Raw genomic sequence first — 21,263 nt, 5'->3', positions numbered from 1 at the left:
ACAGGCTAATTAAGGAATGTTTTACCAGGTCACGGAGATGATAAGTGATCTCGCGCCGACTGAAACCGACCTGCAGACTTGAGAGCCATTATCTTTTCAATTACCCTGGGCTGCTCCTACCGGCAAATCATTAAAGCCGTACAAGTATTTAGAGCTGACCCAAGGAGCCGCGATCTCTTCCGAAGATTGTGCTATGAATACTTCATGCTTGGTCGCCAGCACTTTCGAGATGCTGGGAATCGTAAAGAGGCTTCACCTCCCTCGGTGCAGAGGCAGCGGCAGGCCCATGGGACAGTGTGGCGCACACTCTTAACGTGTATCTGAATCTGGAGAGGACTAGGGTGCCTTCCCCAGGCCAGGTGCTCTTCCCCAGAGCTGCTCAGGTGTGTGCTGCCGAGGCAGGCATGGATCTGCAGGCTCTGGTTTCTGAGTCCCGGGGAAGAGAATGGTGATGGTGGGAACTTTCTCTGGGGAATTCATCCGTAGAAAGAGGCTCACTTACCACAGGCAAACCGTTTCCAAGGGAGCAGCAATTGTGTTGCCTCCGGTGCAGACAGAACAGCAGTCCCCAGATGCAATTTCAGTCTTCCAAAGGACAGTTTCCTTCTTTCAGAAATGCCTGGGGATTGTTTTTTGTTATTTTGTGTTGCTTAGAAGGACTACTTAGTGGGCCTCTTTAGTCAACATGAGAAAGAAAGGAAAGAATGATTCTCTGATGGCCTCAAGGCAGTGGACTGAGGGTGTCTCTCTAACACAGCCCAGTCCTCTAGGTCCGTGGTCGGCAAACCTCGGCTCACGAGCCACATGCGGCTCTTTGGCCCCTGGAGTGTGGCTCTTCCACAAAATACCAAGTGCGGGCGCGCACGTACAGTGCGATTGAAACTTCGTGGCCATGCGCAGAAGTCGGTATTTTGTGGAAGAGCCACACTCAAGGGGCCAAAGAGCCGCATGTGGCTCGTGAGCCGTAGTTTGCCGACCACGGCTCTAGGTGATTCTGGGAAAGACGTTTAAAATCAGGATAAAGCACTCTTCAAACACTGGCGCAGTGAGATTGATTCAGACGAAATGTGTTCTTTTGTTCTGAGAGAATGTCTGTTTTCCATAGTGTTTTCAAGAAATCCCTTTAAAAATACTGAGATCTCCATAATCTGATGTTAATCTCTAACGTTAAGAATTGGATTAAATTTACTTACATCAGCCAGTCTTGGCTCCTGTTACATTCAGCATATGAATTATTTTCTTTTGACAATTACTGTTAGGAACTCCACGCTTTCTAAACATGTGCTATTAGGTCTTAGTGTATATACCTGTGTGTGTGTATGTATGTATTTATTTATTTTTAATCCTCCCCTGAGGATATATTTTTATTTATTTTTAGAGAGAGAGGATGGGAGAGAAAGAAACATCAATGTGAGAGAGAAGCATCAATTAGTTGCCTCCTGTACACTCCCTGACCGGGGATTGAACCTGCCACCCAGGTGTATGCTCTGACCGGGAATTGAACCTGTAACCTTTTTAGTATAAGACAACCCAACCAACTGAGCCACCCGGCTAGGGCAGTGTTTATTTATTTATTTATTTAATTAGAGAGGAAATGAATAGGAATTTAAAACTAGTATCAGCAATTGCATCGACATTTTGGGACATTTGTAAACTCTTGTGGCTATATAGGGGAGGAAAAATAATTTTCCCTCTACCCTTCTGAGTTCTTAGCTGGGACCCCTGTCATAAAAGACAGATTAGCAAGAGTAAAACAAACAGATGTTTGATAAACATGTATACCTCATGTAAACCTGGGAGATGCACAGAGAAAAGTGACCGACTCAAAGAGGTGGCTTAGGATTCAGGCTAAAATACCACCTTAAAAGGGAAAGGGGAGGGCGATGTAGCCTCTTGGGCGAGAGGAAATTGTTTTTAGGAGTAAAGACTGGACTTAGAAGAACATGCTTATGGAGGTAAGATTGTGACAAAGGTGTCTGGCTGTGATACCAACTTCTAGTCTCTTCGCTGACAAGAGTCAGTCCTCGCTGGTTGATGAGACGCTGGGAGGAGATTTATGACAATGGGTCTCTTTTGGAGGATCTGTCTTGAGGCAGATGAGGGAATTCTGAGAAAGCCTCTCCCTGCACTTGCTGTTTTTCAAGTCCTGGAGCTCAAAAAAATCAATATGCCGAAGCAGCACCTTTTAGGAGGGTGTGTTCTGCTGTCCTTCACCTGCTCTGCACCTTCCATGTGTATTCCTCATAGGTAGGACCTAAATGCTCCAACTCTGTGTACTTCCTTAGAAACCATGTGATTCTCCATGTTAAATTAATATGTTTATAAGTAACTTTGTGCCTACTTTATATCTGTAAAATTTATATTCGAGTTTGCAAAAAATATTTTCAGGACATTCACTTTGGGAAGATGAAAGGTGGGCTTAAATTTTGGGTTTATCTTTAGCATCTTACTAGAGTTTGAGCTTTTCTAGGGAATATACTATAAATCATTCATGGCTGTTTTCTCACCACTGAATTAGATGACTGACCCTATTCAACACTCAATAAAGTTTTTTTATTAACTAACTGAACGAAAGACAACTAAACAATACCTTTCAGGCCCAGGGGTTGGCACACTAGGGTCAAATCTGGCTTTTGGGCTATTTTTGTATGCCTGTAAGCGAAGAATTTTTTTTTACATTTTTAAAGGGTTGTAAATATAACAAGAATATGTGAGAGAGACTATATGGACCACAAAGCCTAGAGCAGTGGTTCTCAACCTTCCTAATGCCGCGACCCTTTAATACGGTTCCTCATGTTGTGGTGACCCCCAATTTCATTGTTACAAATTGAACATAATTAAAGCATAGTGATTAATCACAAAAACAATATGTAATTATATATGTGTTTTCCGATGGTCTTAGGCGACTCCTGTGAAAGGGTCGTTCGACCCCCAAAGGGGTCGAGACCCACAGGTGGAGAACCGCTGGCCTAAAGTATTTATTATCTGGTCCTAGACAGAAAAATGTTTGCAGTCCTGGCTCTATTTTTAATTATACACTTTTTTTTTTTCCTGCAGTAGTTCCCCATATCTGTGGTTTTGTTTTCCATGGTTTCAGTTACCCAGCCAACCAGGGTCTGAAACTATTACCTGGAAAACTCCAGAAGTAAACAATTCATACATACTTTAGTCTGAATTCAGACCAGTTTGTGAAGTGAGGCTATTCAGGGAGGTTGACCCTCATAATTCCTTCTCTTTTACCAACAGAACTCGTATTTTGTTTGGTTTATATTGTCCCTACCTCTAGGGATGAAATGTGGCAGGCCAAGCCAGTTTTGACAATCCCACTCATCACTATTAGTGATTCATCTGGGGTAGACATGTGACTCATCGCTGAAGATGAAACAGATCGGGGAATGTCCAGGGAGATACCTGGGAAGATATACCTCTTTTAAAGACAAACATACAGAAAGGAACATACATGTTTGCTCCCACTCCATTCTTTCTTCCTGGGGACTTGGTTATGTGCTGACATGCAGTCATCTTTGACCTTGAATAAAGAGGAAACAGTTCACAGTGATGCTGACCTAACATTCTATCCCTGTTGGGCTACTGGACTGGCCTGAGAACCACCTACCTTCAGTTTTCTGGTCATATGGCTTCATGGTTCAGGCCATCATGAATTGCGTATTCTGATACTTGCTGCCAAAATATCCTGAGTCGTTCAGGTTTTAAATTATCTTCTAAAAGCTAGATTAAATTATTAAAAGTTTGTTTGAAATGAAGAGCTTTGTCCAACACCTGGAGTCATAAGTGCAGCCCTAGTATTGTCTAGACAGGGATTAACATAACCTGGTATCGCATAAACATGGAGATAGCCATTTGGGCTTAAATTTGTGTGAGAAGGAACCATTTGGAGAGCAAAGTGGATTGAACCAAGACAAATCAATGTAAACCTCTCATCTGATTTAGAAGCAAGTGTGTGTGTGTGTGTGTGTGTGTGTGTGTGTGTGTGTGCGTGTCCTCGGTGAACCTAGAATGCATATTTTCCACATAAGTAGGTATTGTTCAGGATGCAATAGACTAGGAATTAAGGGGAAGATGCCTTTGACCTCTCAAGAAAGATTTAGAAATCTATGCTCTAAACTTCATGTTTTGAATTTCATTAGAAATCCCCAAATTCCTTGTTTCAGAATGGATGGAAATGTGATGTTTTTGTGATATTATTCTACCTTCTTTCTTTACTTTGATAACCCAGCTTGTTCAGTTGCATTTCACTGCCACATAGGAAGCTGCCCAGGGCTCACAACTGCAGATTCATGCTCTTCAGGCTTCTGTTGGCTCTACTTTAGTTTTGTTAACTCTTGTCACCCAACATTAACTGAGTCTGATTGCTTTTTGGAAACCTTTCCAGTAATTTTATGATTGAGATGGTGTTTTTCTCAGTGTGTGCTTATCTTACTCATGTATGGATGGCACTAATAGCACTCTGGTGGACATTCCATATCCTCCCCCATTGCTGCCTCATATCGCCTTCTATCATTGGCCAGCCTATGAAATTTCATGGGTGGTTCTATTTCTGTCCATTCTCAGGAACTGTTAATTCTCTAGCAGGGGCCCATTATTCCTGAATTTGGGAAGAGACAACTCCCTGCCCCGCCCCCCCCCCCCCCCCCCCCGCGCTGCTTTCATATAACAAACCAAGAATAGAAAACTTCTTTATCTAAAGGAAAAAGGGGTTACATATTCTATAATGAAATCCTAACATGTACATAATGCTTTACGGTAAATGTGCATTCGTGTTTCTGATTTTATGCTCATACAAACTCCATAACATTACCAAGGTATTGCTTTTTTTAATCGATTTCATGTTTAAAAAAAAAAAAAAGAGGTTCAGGAAGTTTAAGAGGCTTGTTCAAATCACGTTCCTCTGAAGAAAGAGATTCTTCCCTAAACAGAGGTCTCATTCTAATCTCTCCCAGAAATAGGACTTCGAATTGTTTTTAAAAATGTTTTTATTTATTTGAGAGAGAGAGAGAGAGAGAGAGAGAGAGAGAAACATTGATGAGAGAGAAGCATCAGCATTGACCGCTGCCTCCTGCACGCCCCCTGCTGGGGATTGAGTCCACAACCCTGGCATGTATCCTGACCAGAAATCGAACACATGACCTCTCTATGCCCAACCAAATGAGCCACACCCGCCAGGTTATTTCTTTTGTTTTGTTTTGTTGTTATTGCCACCATCTTTTTAAATGACCTTTGGAAATAATTTCTGAAATATAATTTTTGTCAGATGTGGCCAATTAATGAGGCCAACTGACATCTGGCATGTCCACTGAAATCAGTGAACCTCTGTAAATAGGTTTCCACCAACTTCTGTTTTAAAAACATGTAGCAAAATGTATTGACCAAGTATTAGGAAGACATAGGAGCATTTGGAAATGTTTGAATACTGCACAGGAACTCAGTAAACAACCACAGGTTCTGTCGGTACCGTGTGTCAGATGTCAGTGTCAGCTGAAGACTGTAATAAGAAGTCCAAACGTGAAGGTCCCCGGTTAATTTGCGACGCCACCTTTTCCCGCTTGTATTCTCAGCCGATGACAGAATTCTGTGTACCTGACCACCAGACTTTATTGGTGGTTCACATATGTGCGGTGTGCGTTCCATTTTAATTAACCTCAGGACTCCACGAGCCAGAGCTGGGCTCCCTAATTATTTTCATGAAAACCAGTGATCTGCCCAGAAATGAAGGTTGAGAGGAAATGTAAGCCATCAGAGCCATTGCTAAATCTCCACAAATAGGCATGGTTGCTAGAAAATATAACCTACTTTTTCTTTTAAAGACTTTCATATTATTTAACTTTTGTTGAATGGCATTACAGTTAACTCTAGAAATGATTCCTGGGCTGATTCTTTTTGTACATCTGTCTATCAATACACACATGCACGCACACACATGCATATATATTTAGGGCACAGTAAAGAAAATATGCCCTAAGGTAATATTTCTCATCTTCATAATGCAAGAGAAAAAGTATTCTTGTTTTATCCTCTAAAAATAGCTGAGACCAGAAATTGAACGCGCTGCTACCCACAAGCCGGCCTTGACAGGCAGCGGCCAGGATTATCTTCAGGATCAAGGCTTCGTGATTGAGATCAAATGAAAGAGACTTTACCGCTCTTTATGTAATTAATGCAGTCATTATGAAAATTTCTCTGCACAGCTGTTAGGCTGGAAAAAATTAGCATTATCAGTAATCCCTTTATATCTTTGACACGATTCATAGTTTCCCAGCTATTCCCTGTTCTGAAAATGAAATGGCATTTGAAACCTTCCATAGGTAAGTGTTGCTTATATGTTGCCTTAATAGCAATTCTATACCTCATTTTTTAAATTCAGTGAACCATTCAGATAGTTAAACTGCCAGGGCTTGACAATTTGTTTACGTGGTGACTCGCAGATAATGGGTCAAGTGGCCAAGCAGGTTGTAACATAGTCAATTCAGTTTAGTCTGAAACTTTTAGACAGCTGAACTAATCAATAGCCGCCAACCAGGCTGTTTATTAGGCCACTCTAATGTCCTAAGGTATGGCCCCCAACTGCCCTCCCCTGCTGGCCTGATCGCCCCCCAAATGCCCTCCCCTGCCGGCCAGATGTTCCAAAGTAGGAAGCCAGTTGTGTCCATAATCAGGAACTTGGGGTGATTGATATATTACCTCACCTACTTGATCATATCTAACAAAAGTTCCCCCAATATGTTTATTAGTATTTAGAATATGTTTTATCTTTGTTTTTGTCTAAATCTCTAACAATCCTGAACTTGGGTAGAAAAGATAGAGGTGCAGTATGTTGGGGTCCTTAACACCCCATGTATGAGTCCAAGCTCAGACCCAACAGGGGGGCCCTGCGTCCTTCAGGGAGAGACTGGAAGGGAGACTTGGCAACGCCTCCAGGTCCTTCCTAAGGGAATCTGTCTGACTCTCTCTGAGGGACGCTTGGTCTTGAGAAGTGATTCCTGTCCAAGCCTTAGGTGAGGGGGCCCTCGAGTCCTTCTCGACATGAGTCAGGCTTCTGCTTACAACACGGGGGTTCCTTTGTTTATTCAGATCAAGTTGGACCCTCGTCCTCTGCCCAACTATTTTAGTCTAAGAGATAACCGTGGCTACTTGGCAACTGCTAAAGATTCCCATGGCGCAAATTATTCCGATCATCTTTCTGCCCCTGCTGCCCATTCCTGTAACTGTGAGCCCCCCCCCCCCCCCATTTCCAGGAGGGAAGTGCTGCCACTTAGACTTTCAGACTCTGGGGTCCTATCACCCTCCCTGAAACCAGGGAGCCTGTGTCTGCCTCCTCACCCCGCCTCCTAGGAGCAGCCACTGCAGCGTCTTTCAAGGTGCTGCCTGTATTTCTTAACAAATAGATACTTAACATTTTTACGTGGAAATAATTTCAAATGTACAGCAAATGTGCAAAAATGAGCAAACACAAAGAGCAGTGGCATACCCTTTACCAGGTTCATTTGCTGTTAACCATTTGTTCCATTTGCTTTGTCATTCGGACTCTCTCAGCACTTGGGAGTAGCATTCATAGCTCTTGGTCCTTTACCACTAGAGTTATTTCTTAAGAAAAAGGGTACATGCTCGTGGAACAACTGTCCAGTTATCATTTTCACTGAATTTAACATCAGCTCAACTCTTTTGTTTTATCTCTTATCCAAATTCCAGTTTTCCCAGCCCACCCAATCAGGTCCTGTATTGCATCTGTTTGCCCTTTGGTATGTACTGCAACCTAGGACTCACTTCATTTGGAAGACGTCTAAAGCCTTTCTTTTTCTTTTATGACATTATGCAGAATATAATCCTCCCGACCCCACCCCCCTTTCAAAAATAGAATAGCATACTCCCTATTTTAAGTTATCTTGCTGGTTCCTCATGGTTAGATTTTGGTTGTATGTTCCCAGCCAGACTGCTACACAGAGGACATTGTGATGTGCTGTCCTCCTCAGGTCTCAAAGCAGGAGGCCCACAACGACCTTCTGCATCTTGGTCACCCGCCCAGGTGCTGTCTGATTGCTCCGCTGAACAGTCACTCTATTTCACCTTGGACGCAATAAACACTCTGGAGAAGGACAATTCACGTTCCTACAAACACTTTGCTTCTTTTTTTTAAATATATTTTATTGAGTTTTTACAGAGAGGAAAGGAGAGAGATAGAGAGTTAGAAACATCGATGAGAGAGAAACATCAACCAGCTGCCTTCTGCACACTCCCCACTGGGGACGTGCCCACAACCAAGGCACATGCCCCCGACCGGAATCGAACCCGGGACCCTTCAGTCCGCAGGCCGACGCTCTATCCACTGAGCCAAACCGGTTTCGGCCACTTTGCTTCTTATCAGGATTTACCTCCTACTTTTAGCACCAATGGATGGCTGTTGCCTACACCAGTGGTCGGCAAACTCATTAGTCAACAGAGCCAAATATCAACAGTACAACGATTGAAATTTCTTTTGAGAGCCACATTTTTTAAACTTAAACTATATAGGTAGGTACATTGTTATTAACTTAATTAGGGTATTCCTAAGGCTTAGGAAGAGCCACACTCAAGGGGCCAAAGAGCCGCATGTGGCTCGTGAGCCGCAGTGTGCCGACCATGGGCCCATACCAATATTCACTAAGGGGTGCAAAATGATAGTTTTTCCAACTTCAGTACTTCCTCTAGAGCAGTGGTTCTCAACCTTCCTAATGCCGCGACCCTTTCGTACAGTTCCTCATGTTGTGGTGACCCCCAACCGTAAAATTATTTTCGTTGCTACTTCATAACTGTAATTTTTTTACTGTTATGAATTGTAATGTAAATATCTGATATGCAGGATGTATTTTCATTGTTACAAATTGAACATAATTAAAGCATAGTGGTTAATCACAAAAACAATATGTAATTATATATGTGTTTTCCGATGGTCTTAGGCGACCCCCGTGAAAGGGTCATTCAACCCCCAAAGGGGTTGCGACCCCCAGGTTGGCGACCCACAGGTTGAGAACCGCTGCTCTAGAGTTATCAATCAACATTTGGCATTCTTCTAAAACAAGAGCCTCTGTCCTCTTTGTATTTTTTTATTTTGTATTGTAAACAACAACAACAACAAAAACAAGAAAGAAAGAAAGAAAGAAAGAAAGAAAGAAAGAAAGAAAGAAAGAAAGAAAGAAAGAAAGAAAGAAAGAAAGAAAGAATAGGCTCCAAATGGAGTCACTTGTGCAAAACTCCACATCAGGAAACCAAAACTTAATACCTAACATAAGTGCAGGTCCAGCCTCCGGGGAATGTAACCTTTCCACCCGGTGGGTCTGGAATGACCTGCCCAGCACTAGTGAGGTCCTCTGCCGGACAGACTCCCCCTCCCCCATGGAAAGTGACCTTGCCCGAAACAAGCCGTTCATCCCTAGAGTAACTTCCTGCCGTCTCCTGCCTAGACAAGTCTTCCACTCTGCCCAGTCCTCGGAGTTAAATAAAGCCAGGTAGATCGCATATACACTCAGCTGATGGTGTGGTTTTTAAAAACAGATTAGATAGGCATATATGTTATATATAAAATACATATTTTCTATGTCATACCAAAATATGTAAGTATACATATGTGATGGTGAGTTTATATGTATATACATTAATATATGTTGTATATTTGGTATGGACTCATAGTTTCCCATTTTTTCCCCCAGTGGTTTATAACATTTGTCTTTTTTTTTTTTTTTTTTTTTTTAAACCAATTCCTTTCTAAATGCCTAGGCACAGGCAGGATCCTCTGAACCAGGAGAATTTCTTATGCATTGAGTGATTTAAGGGCACATTCAATAAATCCACCCCAGTCTTATTTTTCTAAGTTTTAAAATGCCTTCTTTCATCTTCCACTAGTAATTTGAGGCAGATTACCTTCATTTAGTTCAGGCCATCCACTGAGTCCAGGTTCCAGTCACCTAACAAGGCCAACACTTAATCCCATATTGGGAAGCCGGAGTTGGCACATTAGGTATATCATCTCTGGGAGATACACACATGTGGATATATTTGGCCAGATCAATAGCTATGTTTCTTTTCCCTTGTCTAGTCCCCTTAGAACCCATTCTCACACCTAGTCCTCAGCTTTCTGCAGGTATACATGAGTTGAGTCATGGATTTTGGTTTACCACAGAACTTTTTCCAGGTCAGACTCCGTATTTTTCTCCCTGGGACAAGCTGAGATCCCACTCTTGTCGGAGGTGTAGTGTCTGTGAGGTGCATAGAGCAGAGGTGGGGGAGGGGTATTGTCCGCCCTTTGAAAGGTGAAGGTGCTGCAGGGTCTCCTAGCAACTCAGGGCTTGTGTCACCAGAGAGGAGAGGAAGTGCTATTTCCCTGGCAAAGGGATGCTCTCTGGCCCCGAGGGACGCAGAGCGGCCAGGCTCCTCGCAGTCACTACCATGTGCCCGTCAGGGTTCTACTCTCTCTTAATAAATGTTCAAGCTTTCACCTACGGGGTGTGGCAAGGTGTGAATTCACGTTACATTGGGACTCAGCAAACGCTAGGAACTGACTTGGTGTCTGATTTCTGACCCTGTTGGTTTTGTGGCCGCGAGAGATCATGATGGATGTTCCCTCATCTTCTCATCATGTCTTGAGCTGAAAATGGAAAACCCAGAGCTTGTCCTGTCTTTTTTGTTTCTTCTTTACTCTCCAGTGTAAGGAGAAATGGCTGGAGGCCTGTATCTTCCTTCATTCCTCCACAGTGGTTCGTCCCAGCAGTCGTCTGGCCTGCCAAACCTCTCACGCCAGGAGGCACTTCATTTCATGGACTGGTTGTAATCATACGAGGCACTATGGGCTCCGGGCTGTGTGTTTCCCTTTTTAAATGGAACGGGGAGCCGTCCTTCACACCCAAATGGGTCTCCCAACCCCTCCCAAATTCCATTCCTTGAGTTTTGCTCACAACTGCTTCTATACTAGATACCGTATCCGTCAGAACTCAGGGTAGCAACAGGATCCACTCCAGATATTACAAAGAGGAAAAGATTAAACAGAGGATGACAGGCTTATATTAAGGAAGGCTGGAAGGACAGCTTCCACTTGGGCCACCAGAAATGCCTTCTGCAACCAAGGACAGATGTGCAGGGGACACAGCGCTGGGGCTGAGAGTGGCTCTGGCCGGGATCAGGGGTCCAGTACGGAGCGGCTAATGCCCCGTCACCTCCGATACAGCACCATCCGGAAACTAAAGAAGCAGGAAGACGGCCATGAGCAGGGCAGGCAGTCTTCAGTTCTATGGTCTCCTTACGCAGGAAAACATCAAAAGGGACAAGAAAATGGTTTCAGCCTCATTTTCACTTTCCAAATCTCCCTCAGGGGCATTCAATCTGAGGAACCTAATTTGCATCCAGAATCCTAGCTGCAGTGGATCCGTGTTTCCAGTTACCCCGCATCTCAGTGAGAGGCAGAGTGGAATCCGGGTTGAAGGAGCCATCCAGTGTTTAACGCGCCCCAGAGAGAACCGCCACACACGCAGGCGCGTTCCGACCCACGCATCCAGTGTTCACGCGTCGGAAGCAGCAAATACTTGACTCTGTCCTCATAGTGGGTGCCTGGCCGCCGGCTGTTGTGAAGCCCATGAAATGCCGATTCTCAGTCCCACAGACTGAAATCCTTGACGCCTGTTTTCCTCTTTTGCTTATCATTCTTAAATCATGAAAATAAATGGCATCCAGCCCATGGCGAAAGTGGCTTTCATATTTAGCTTGATACTTTTTTTGTGCTTTTCTTTTGCTTTGTTTGTCTTGTTTTGTTAATCTTCACCCCAGGATATTTTTTCCATTTATTTTTAGAGAGAGTGGAAGGGAGGGAGGGAGGGGAAGAGAGAGAGACACATCAATGGGTCTGGTTGCCTCCTGCATGTGCCCCAACAGGAGCCACAGATGGAAGCTACAACCCGAACATGCCCTTGACTGCGAATCAAAACCATGACCCTTTGCTGTGTGGGCCAAAGCTCTAACCACTAAACAATGCAAGCCAGGGCTAGCTTGATACTTTTTAAAAATTATAGTTCGCATACAATATTATTTTAGCTTCCTGTGTTGAATGTAATAATTCGATATTTATGCACCTTAAGAAATGAATACTATGCTAAGTCTAGTAACTCTCACCATACGTAGTTATCACGATATTATTGACTCTATTTCCTGTGCTATATGTTACATCCCTGTGACTTATTTTATAACTAGAAGTTTGTCCTCTTAACCTCCTTCCCCCTGTCTCCCCTACCCCCTTCCCCTCTGGTAACCATCAGTTTGTTCTCTGTACCTGTGAGTTTATTTCCGTTTCACTTTGTTCATTTGCTTTGTTTCTTAAGCTTTCACATTGTAATTGAAATCATATAGTATTTGTCTTTCTCTGTCCAACTTATTTCACTGAGCATAATACTCTCTCACCCCATCCATGTTGTTGCAAATGGCAAGACTTTATTCTTTTTTATGGCTGAGTAATATTCCGTTACATATAACCATTTTATATAATAATATATAATATTCCATTATATATATATACATACATATATCCCATTATATATGTAAATATATTCCATCATATACATCACTTCTTTTTTTTTTTTAAATATATTTTATTGATTTTTTACAGAGAGGAAGGGAGAGAGATAGAGAGTTAGAAACATCGATGAGAGAGAAACATCGATCAGCTGCCTCCTGCACATCTCCCACTGGGGATGTGCCCGCAACCCAGGTACATGCCCTTGACCGGAATCGAACCTGGGACCCTTGAGTCTGCAGGCCGACGCTCTATCCACTGAGCCAAACCGGTTTCGGCTATACATCACTTCTTTATCTACTCACCTGTTGATGGACACCGAAGTTACTTCCGTGTCATGGCTATTACAGTAATGCTGTGATGAACATAGGGGTGCATATATCTTTTTGAATTAGTGTTTTCATTTTTTTTAGATAACTACCCAGAGTGGAATTACTAAGTCATATCTTAGTTCTATCTTTAACTTTTTGAGGACTCTCCATACTCGTTTCCATAGTGGCTGCACTAGTATTTAACCCAGCTGTGGTGTGAAATGGTTGCTTTCTCCACATCCTCACCAACACTTGTTGTTTATTGTCTATTTGATAACAGCCATTCTGACACATGTGAGGCGATGTCTCCTTGTGGTTTTGATTTTCATTTCCCTGATGACTAGTGATGTTGGACATCTTTCCTTGTGTCTGTTGGCCATCTGTATATGTTCTTTGGAGAAATGAATATTCAGGTCCTCTGCCCATTTTTTATTTGGATTGCTGTTTTTATTGATATTGAGTTGTACGAGTTCTTTAAATATTTTGGATATTAACTCATTATTGCATATATCATTAGCAAATGTCAGTAACTGCATTTTAAAAAAATAAGTTTTATTGACTTTAGAGAGAGAAGGGAGAAGGAGAGAGAGAAACATCAATGAGAGAGAAACATGCATTGACTGTCTCCTGTACACCCCCTACTGGGCACCAAGCCCACAAATGGGGTATGTGCCCTGACTGGGAATGGAACCAAAATCCTCCAGTGGATGGGACAATGCCAACCAACCAAGCCACACTGGTCGGGGCTCAGTAACTGCATTTTCAGCTAAAGTTGAAATTCATAGGGTAAACATGAGAAATATAGACTGGGGGCTAATTGGCTTTGAAACATGGGGGGATTTCTTCTACTACAGAAGATTCCACTGAAAGATAAATGGACACACAGCATGGGAAGTATCGGCCACATGGAAACCACAGGCGAAAGCTCAGTTGGCTTGCATTGCCGTCTGCTCCCGAGGTGCGTGTACACATACTAACTTTCATTGTGTTCTTTTTATTTGTACTTGTTTATCCCATCTAAGCAACAGCCTTTTATTTTAAAAAGAATTCAATGAAAGAGGGGGGGAAAAAAACTAAGATAAGAGAAGAAACTTTTAAAAAATACCTTTTTGATGTCTTATTTGAAGGTGTTCATCCTGTGGTAAATTATGTTGTTACATGTTACGTTTTAACGTATGCTGGCAAACTTTTGTTAGTTCAGACATGAGCCTTTGTAATTCATGCCCAAGAATATTTGTTCCCCAAGCTTTGATGTGAACAGAGTCTCCTCCAACTATGTAATAAAGAAAATAAGTGGGTCCTGGCCGGTGTGGCTCAGGTGGTTGGGCGTTGTCCCTTACACCGAAAGGTTGCCAGTTCGATTCCCGGTCAAGGCACATGCCTGGGTTGTGGGCTCGATCCCTGGTAAGGGGCGTGCAGGAGGCAGCCAATTGATGTTTCACTCTCACATTGATGTTTCTCTCCCCATCTCCCTTTTTTTCTAAAAAATAAAAATAAAAAGTCAATAAAAACATTTTTAGAAAAAAAGAAAATAAGGTGGCTACATATTAGTCAAGTTTTTGGTTAATATCTGGCCTTTTCTGAGAGAGTAGCTGACACTTTCCCAGGCAGAGTACCTCTGACTGCTTGTTAAGAAGACAAGCTGTGGTTAGAGTTACAAATACCAATGGTATCAGAGTGGAAAAACATTGTCACTTCTGATCGCGTGTCTGGAAGATTCACTCCATTCTGTAAATCTCTCTGAAATATGTAGATTAATCTTTGGAAGAGATAACAGCTATTCATTACAAATTTTAGACATTATTTCCCAGGGTATTTTAGAATTTCCTGAAAATAAGTATCAAGGATATCACAAACACCAGGAGATGATCCCAACTATAGATACAGAATACAACAGCTACAAAATATCACTGTAATGAGGCAGAAGAGGTACTTGATTTTTGTTGCAGGAGGATTTAGGTCAATAGAGCACATAACTATACATTGCATTTCTAGAGCGATAGAGGACCCATAGCACTGAACATCAGAGCTGGCTCCTGAAATGAGCTTCGGGAAGAAATGTGGGCACTGACTCGGTGTGGTGATCACGTCGTGCTGGGGTCCAGCCCCAGCGGGTCCAGGGGTCCCCAAAGGTGTGGATGGAGTCAGCGAAGAAGGAATGACACAGAGACAGCATTCAGTTGATCAGCAGCCTAGCCAGGATCTCTAGCCAGGATCTCCAGCCAAGTTCTGGTCTGGATCTCCAGCGAAGTTCTGCTTCAGATCTCCAGCCAGGTTCTGTGTCCATGTTCCCTCGCTAGGTTCTCCAGCCAGGTTCTGTCCAGGTTCTCCAGCCAGGTTCAGTCACCAAGTTCTAGTCAGGTTCTCTTGCCCATTTCTGTAGTCAGGTTCAGTCCAGGATCTTTTGCCATGTTCTCTCCAGCGAAGTTCTTCTGTCTCTAGTTCTGTGTAGGTTCTGTCTTCTTACATCTGTATTTATACCAGTTGATTCCAATCCTATCAATCTCTATTTCAAAGGTTAGGGCGTTTCTTATCTCCATTCCAGGGAGTAAAGATTATGTAGCTTAAGCATGATTGTTCGTAGTTAAAGTGATTAATTACCCACCTGGCACTTAGTTAAGAGGTTTTATTCCCTCCCTAACTTCAGGGGAAAATCCCTACCTGGGGAAACAACCTTTCTCAGAGACCTTGGTTAAAACACATAGTGCCAAGAAGGTGAGCAAACATATTAAGAACAGTATGCCATATACGCCAGGTCCCTTGAAACAGCAAGCATGGACCGGCTCCCGGCAACGTCGGAGTGCACATCTGCAAGGACAGAGTTCCCAGAGGATAGAGTCACATCGGCTCTAATAAAGGCTGAGGCTGCGGTAGATCGGGAGGAAGAAGTCACGGGCAGTCATCAATCATAGAGATTACCCGAGTGTTTCCAGGCGCAGTCCTTCAGTGCCCTTCCTTGGCCATCAAGGATGTATTTCATTTTTGCATATCAACCTCCAAGACTTGTCTGAGGTACTTGTCAGGGCAGTCCAAGCTCAAGTTCACCAGGGGACTTTAGTAATTTCACATCATACAGGTAAAGCCAGGAGGGAAGCTGGTTGAACGAGGAGCAAACGCCATTCTCTGCCTGCCTTGTACACCTCTGCACACACGCATTTGAGCCCCCACCTCGCCCATTTGTGAATTTTTACTTCTCTTCTTGATTTCCTGTATGTCGGTATTTCTGGATTCCTGATTCCTCATCTGACTTCTATTCTCAAAATGATCTGCTCCTTTGACCTTGTTTTCTCATGAGCCTTAGTTTAGTGATTTGGCAGAGAAAATGAGATGGAAGACATAAAACTTTGCATCTTTTCTGTCTGCAAGATTGCTTGTTATATTATGGTATTTAGTGGCTCATTGGATCTTTGAATTGATAGGATGGAAATTGGGGGTTCAATCATTTTAAATGATTTATTTGGGAAGGACACATGAGAAGAGTTGCCTTATCTGATGCTTAGATATAGAGTATTCATTGTAAATCCATCCATCCATTCTATATGGAAAACAGCTTTTGGTTAGATAACATTCACCGTGGTAAGATTCTGTCTTCATTTTCCATTTTTATGTTCTCAATTTCTGGGGAAAATCCAAGAGATCTTATTATAGGTAATAGTAGAGTTCTTTACATATAGTCGGCCCGTGACACCATTTGCCACATAGAACATGTGCCGTTGCTTTTTATTGTGATGCCATTGAGGTTGGCTGGGCTGGAACAGGTTTCTCCTGTCACCGTCATGGCCTCCAACACTCTCCTGTAGACAGATGCCTGATTCGTACCCAACTGCCTTTCTGACAAAGTCTGGCTTGTTGGCATGTTGACCCAGGGCTCCTTGGGAAGCTGCTGGAATTTCTTAATTGGCCTTTTAAGCATGTTTAATGTCCTGATGAAGTTCTCTATTTCCCATGTGTGTCGTATAGAAATCAATGGCTGGCATAAAGACTTTCTTGGTTCATCAGGAGGCATATAATAAGAACAACAATGACAACACTAACTTAGAGCACCCACCACATGTCAAGTTCTGAACTGTACAAATTACATGTATTGATTCCTTGAGTCCTCAGTAATTTTTGTGAGGCATTAACTGTTATTGTGCCCATTTTACAGACGTGGAAACTGAAGCATAGAGAGGTTTAGTAATTTGTCCAAGTGAATACCGTAGGAAAAGTCTGACCTGGTATTTAAACAAGTATAGTCGTGAGAAAGTCCCAGAGTCAACAGAAGGTGAAACAGAACAAAGCAAGAAAAGCCACAGTAACAAGACACTAAAGAGCTTTTCTTTGACTATCGTTTTTTCATGTACATTTGTCCATGGATTATGCATTTTGACTACTATCTACAGTGGGGCCTTGAGTTTAATTCGTTCTGAGACCGAGCTCGTTAAGGAGCTCATTAACTCAAATTACTCTATCAATTCAATGCAAAAAATCGGCCGAGAGACAGCTGGTATCTCAAAAAACTCGTTAGTCGGGACACTCGTAAGTCAAGGCCCCACTGTATTACTAAGGTGTACACTTTGGGAAAGACTATGAATTTCGTTAGGTTCACTGTAGACTCCAGGTCAGCTCTGAAGCTCTCAAGTTGCTCGGGGAAACTTGAATAAATAGGCCTGAAATTTCCCAGGGGAGGGGTGAAGGTTCAAGACATTTCATCACATTCACTTTAGAAATACACGAAAACTTGGAGATGAGCCAACAGGTTTCCCACTGTGACTGTTGGCATGCTCATCAAGGCAAGAATTTTTATTTGTGTTGGTGTCTGCCATACCCCTGATAGTTGGAATTATTCCTGGAATACAGTAGTTGCTCAAAAAATACTGGACAAATAAATGAATTGAACAGATACCATGGGTCATAACCTTAACATACACTAGATTTGCTCTGAACTCTGGAGAACAGCAGAAGAGAGACTGGCAAAGCAGAGTGGAAAGAAACTTCAGGTCTGTCTTACATGTCCCTGGTCCTCACCTCACTGCACAGCACTCAACAATATTCACAGCCATGCCCCAGGGAGCGGGAGGAGTGCCTTCATTTGGTATAATGTTTTTTTGTGAGGACGAGGAGAATTTTCATGCACTAATTCCAATGGCGAATACTTTTCAAGGGCTTATGATGTAGTAGCCATTGGATATATAGTGAAGAACATATATATTCTTCACCACATTTTACATATGAGAAACGAAGGCCACAAAGCTGCTAACTGGCGAGCTGGGATCATGAACCTCATCAGCCCACTGTAGAGCCACGCTGGCGCCAGTGGTCTGTGGTCCCTCCTCGGGTTCAGTGGAACTGAAGACACATCCTCACAGATCCTATCAGAAAGTACAAATATAACGTGCTGTGCGGGACAGCGGACGGTGGTGTGAGAGAGTGTGAGGGAGGGAGCGGCAGGGTGGGACGCTGAGAAAATGGATTTTGGCTGGGGAGGGAGGTGCTATGCCAGGTCGGGCCTTTTAGGCCGTGTGAACTTTTGTGAGCCGTTTTTATTTCAGTGGGAGGTCGTCGCAAGATTTTTGTGGGGATGTTACATGGTCCTATTTATGTTTTATAAATGCCATTCATTCTGCTTCTTGTATTTTTATAGAATAGTCACAATGATTAATGGCACATTTTTGACAGAATATTCCTTCCTTCTAACATACTTTTTCATGACTTTAGCTCATTCACGTGCCTCATAGATGGTATTTGGAAAATGCTTTTGAATATAGAAACCATATTTAAGACTATTTTTGGATTGATATGTTGTAACATAAATAGATATGATGTGTATGAGAAGCAAGTTTAGAGGATTTGTACATGTTACTATGATTTAATATGAAGGAAAAGGCATGTGGCAGAGGTACCAGTAAGTACTTCACTGCACCACTGATAAAAGTTACTAAAAGTAACTTTTCCAAAGCTATGCAATGCGTATTATAGGTTATGTACATATTAAATATTATTAGTATATTTATATATTTAGACAGTATTTTCTATAAGTAGTACTGATGCAGGCATATGGAATTATAATGTAATCATATTATGTAATTATAATCTAAACTATTGAACTTATTAATGTAGAATTCTATAATAGAATTAAACTGATTCAGGTTTACTATTTCACCCATCTTTTAAATATAATGAAGCAAAGGCAAGAAAATCCTGGATTCTAGTGAAATTCAGTAAAGAGAATGCTTACACTGGCCTGTATAGTAAACTGCTAAGGCTCACAGGTTTGTACTGATATTATTGCTTGTTCTTTGCAAAACCACCACCTAGGAAAACAGCCCGGCCACCTTTCGGGTGCGCGGTGTTTGTATCTCATTCGTATAAACAAGTTGTCTTTTGGAACCAGAAGTAAAAACCGTGGCCTTTGGCGCTGGCTAAAAGCTGAAACTGTTGCAAACACAATCTCTCTTCCTGGGCTGCTTGGAGATTGGCAGAAGCTCAGCCCTGAACATCCAGGGCAAGCGCACGGTCCAGCAGCGCCCCCTGGGGGCCAATGGCGAAATAGCAGCCTGTCCTGCGGCAGCAGGAAGGCCAGGAACCAGTTTCTCTGAATACATTTTTGGAGCAAGTAGGTGAGGCAAAGAACCACCTGGAGAAGGAGGAGGCAGGTGACAGGTTAGACAGCAAGAGAAGTGGCAGGAGGCAGAGTCGGTTAATGATCCCAGCGGCTTTCTGACGCGGAGAATGCTTCAGTTGGTGAGAGAGGGGGCACTGGTAAATTCTCTCTCCATACCAGTCGGGAAGTCCCCCGCAGATTTGAATGTCCTTGCCTATCAGGACAGGCAGACATTTTATAAGGTGAGAATTCTGCATGAATGCCCGTGTTCTAAGGCTGTATTATTGAATCTGCCACCCGTCAAATCTGAGAATGCAAATGAGAGAATCCTGTGGATACAGCCCGGAATATGTGCCAGTGGTTCTGCTGTTACAGGGAAAGGCTGTCTCTTTTGGTTAATTTGCCATCGCTAAAGTTTTGGTATAGTCCAGTGATGGTGAACCTTTTGAGCTCGGCGTGTCAGCATTTTGAAAAACCCTAACTTACTCTGATGCTGTGTCACATATAGAAATTTTTTGATGTTTGCAACCATAGTAAAACAAAGACTTATATTTTTGATATTTATTTTATATATTTAAATGCCATTTAACAAAGAAAAATCAACCAAAAAAAATGAGTTCGCGTGTCACCTCTGACACGCGTGTCATAGGTTCACCATCACTGGTATAGTCAAATTACCACTCCTCTCTCAACAAATAGGACTTTCATTCCTATTTTAAGGTGACCAAAAAATGCATGGTGGTCAGGTAATTCTTATTTTATGTTATTTGTTTTTCAATTCAAAACCTTTTATAGCATTTTTTACATTTTCAACATTTTTATTGAATTTATTTGGGAAGGGGGGAGCCTCTGGGATAACTACAGGTCATGGGGAGCATGGTGTGATGGGGGTGGTGGTCACAGGCCAGCACTGTGCTACAACTGGCAGGGATCATCCCGTCTGTTCCTCACATAAAATAGATCTTCTTTTTTTTAAATGTTTTATTGATTTTTTAGAGAAAAAGGAAGGAAGAGGGGGAAAGAGATAGACACATCGTTTGGCTGCTTCCTGTATATCCCCTGCCCTGAAACCAGGCGTATGTCCTGACCCAGAGTCGAACTGGTGACCTCTTGGTGCATGGGGTGATGCTCTATCACTGAGCCACACTGGCCAGACAAAGTAGATATTCCTTTTTTAAAAATTAACAGTTCCATCTCTTCTTTACTTCCATACTCAAATCATGTAGATGTGGTCACCCCCATTTTACAGATAAGGAAAGGAGACTCAGAGATGCTGAGTGAGTAGCATGCCCTGCCTCACAAAGGCCTGATCCAAATGCTCACGGCTTTATTAGCCACATTCAGTGCGCAGGGATGTGAGGCTGAGGGGCAGTGAAATCCATTGCCCAAAGCCACATAACTGGCCAGCGCATGTCTTGGTATTTCTCACGCAATTAAACACACACACACACACACACACACACACACACACACACACCTAGAAAATGAAAGATTTTGAGTAAGAAATAATGAAGATAGCCAGGTCTTTAACTTGCACAGATACTAGTGAGAGATGCCGGGATGGGCGTCGTGATGGGCTCAGCAATGGTGGCCCGCGCTGCTGTCTGCTTTGTTCTGTTGCTGCTACAAACCACCAACTCTTTCCTGCTGATGCTCATTCAGAAAGAAGTCTCCTGGCCCTAACCAGTTTGGCTCAGTGGATAGAACGTCGGCCTGTGGACTGAAGGGTCCCAGGTTTGATTCCTGGTCAGGGCACATGTCTGGGTTGTGGGCTTGAACCTTAGTAGGGGGCATGCAGGGGGCGGACAATCAATGATTCTCT

Source organism: Myotis myotis, unplaced genomic scaffold (genome assembly GCF_014108235.1).
Source record: "Myotis myotis isolate mMyoMyo1 unplaced genomic scaffold, mMyoMyo1.p scaffold_m19_p_3, whole genome shotgun sequence".
Lineage (NCBI taxonomy): Eukaryota > Metazoa > Chordata > Mammalia > Chiroptera > Vespertilionidae > Myotis > Myotis myotis.
Note: the sequence above shows the minus strand (reverse complement) of the source record.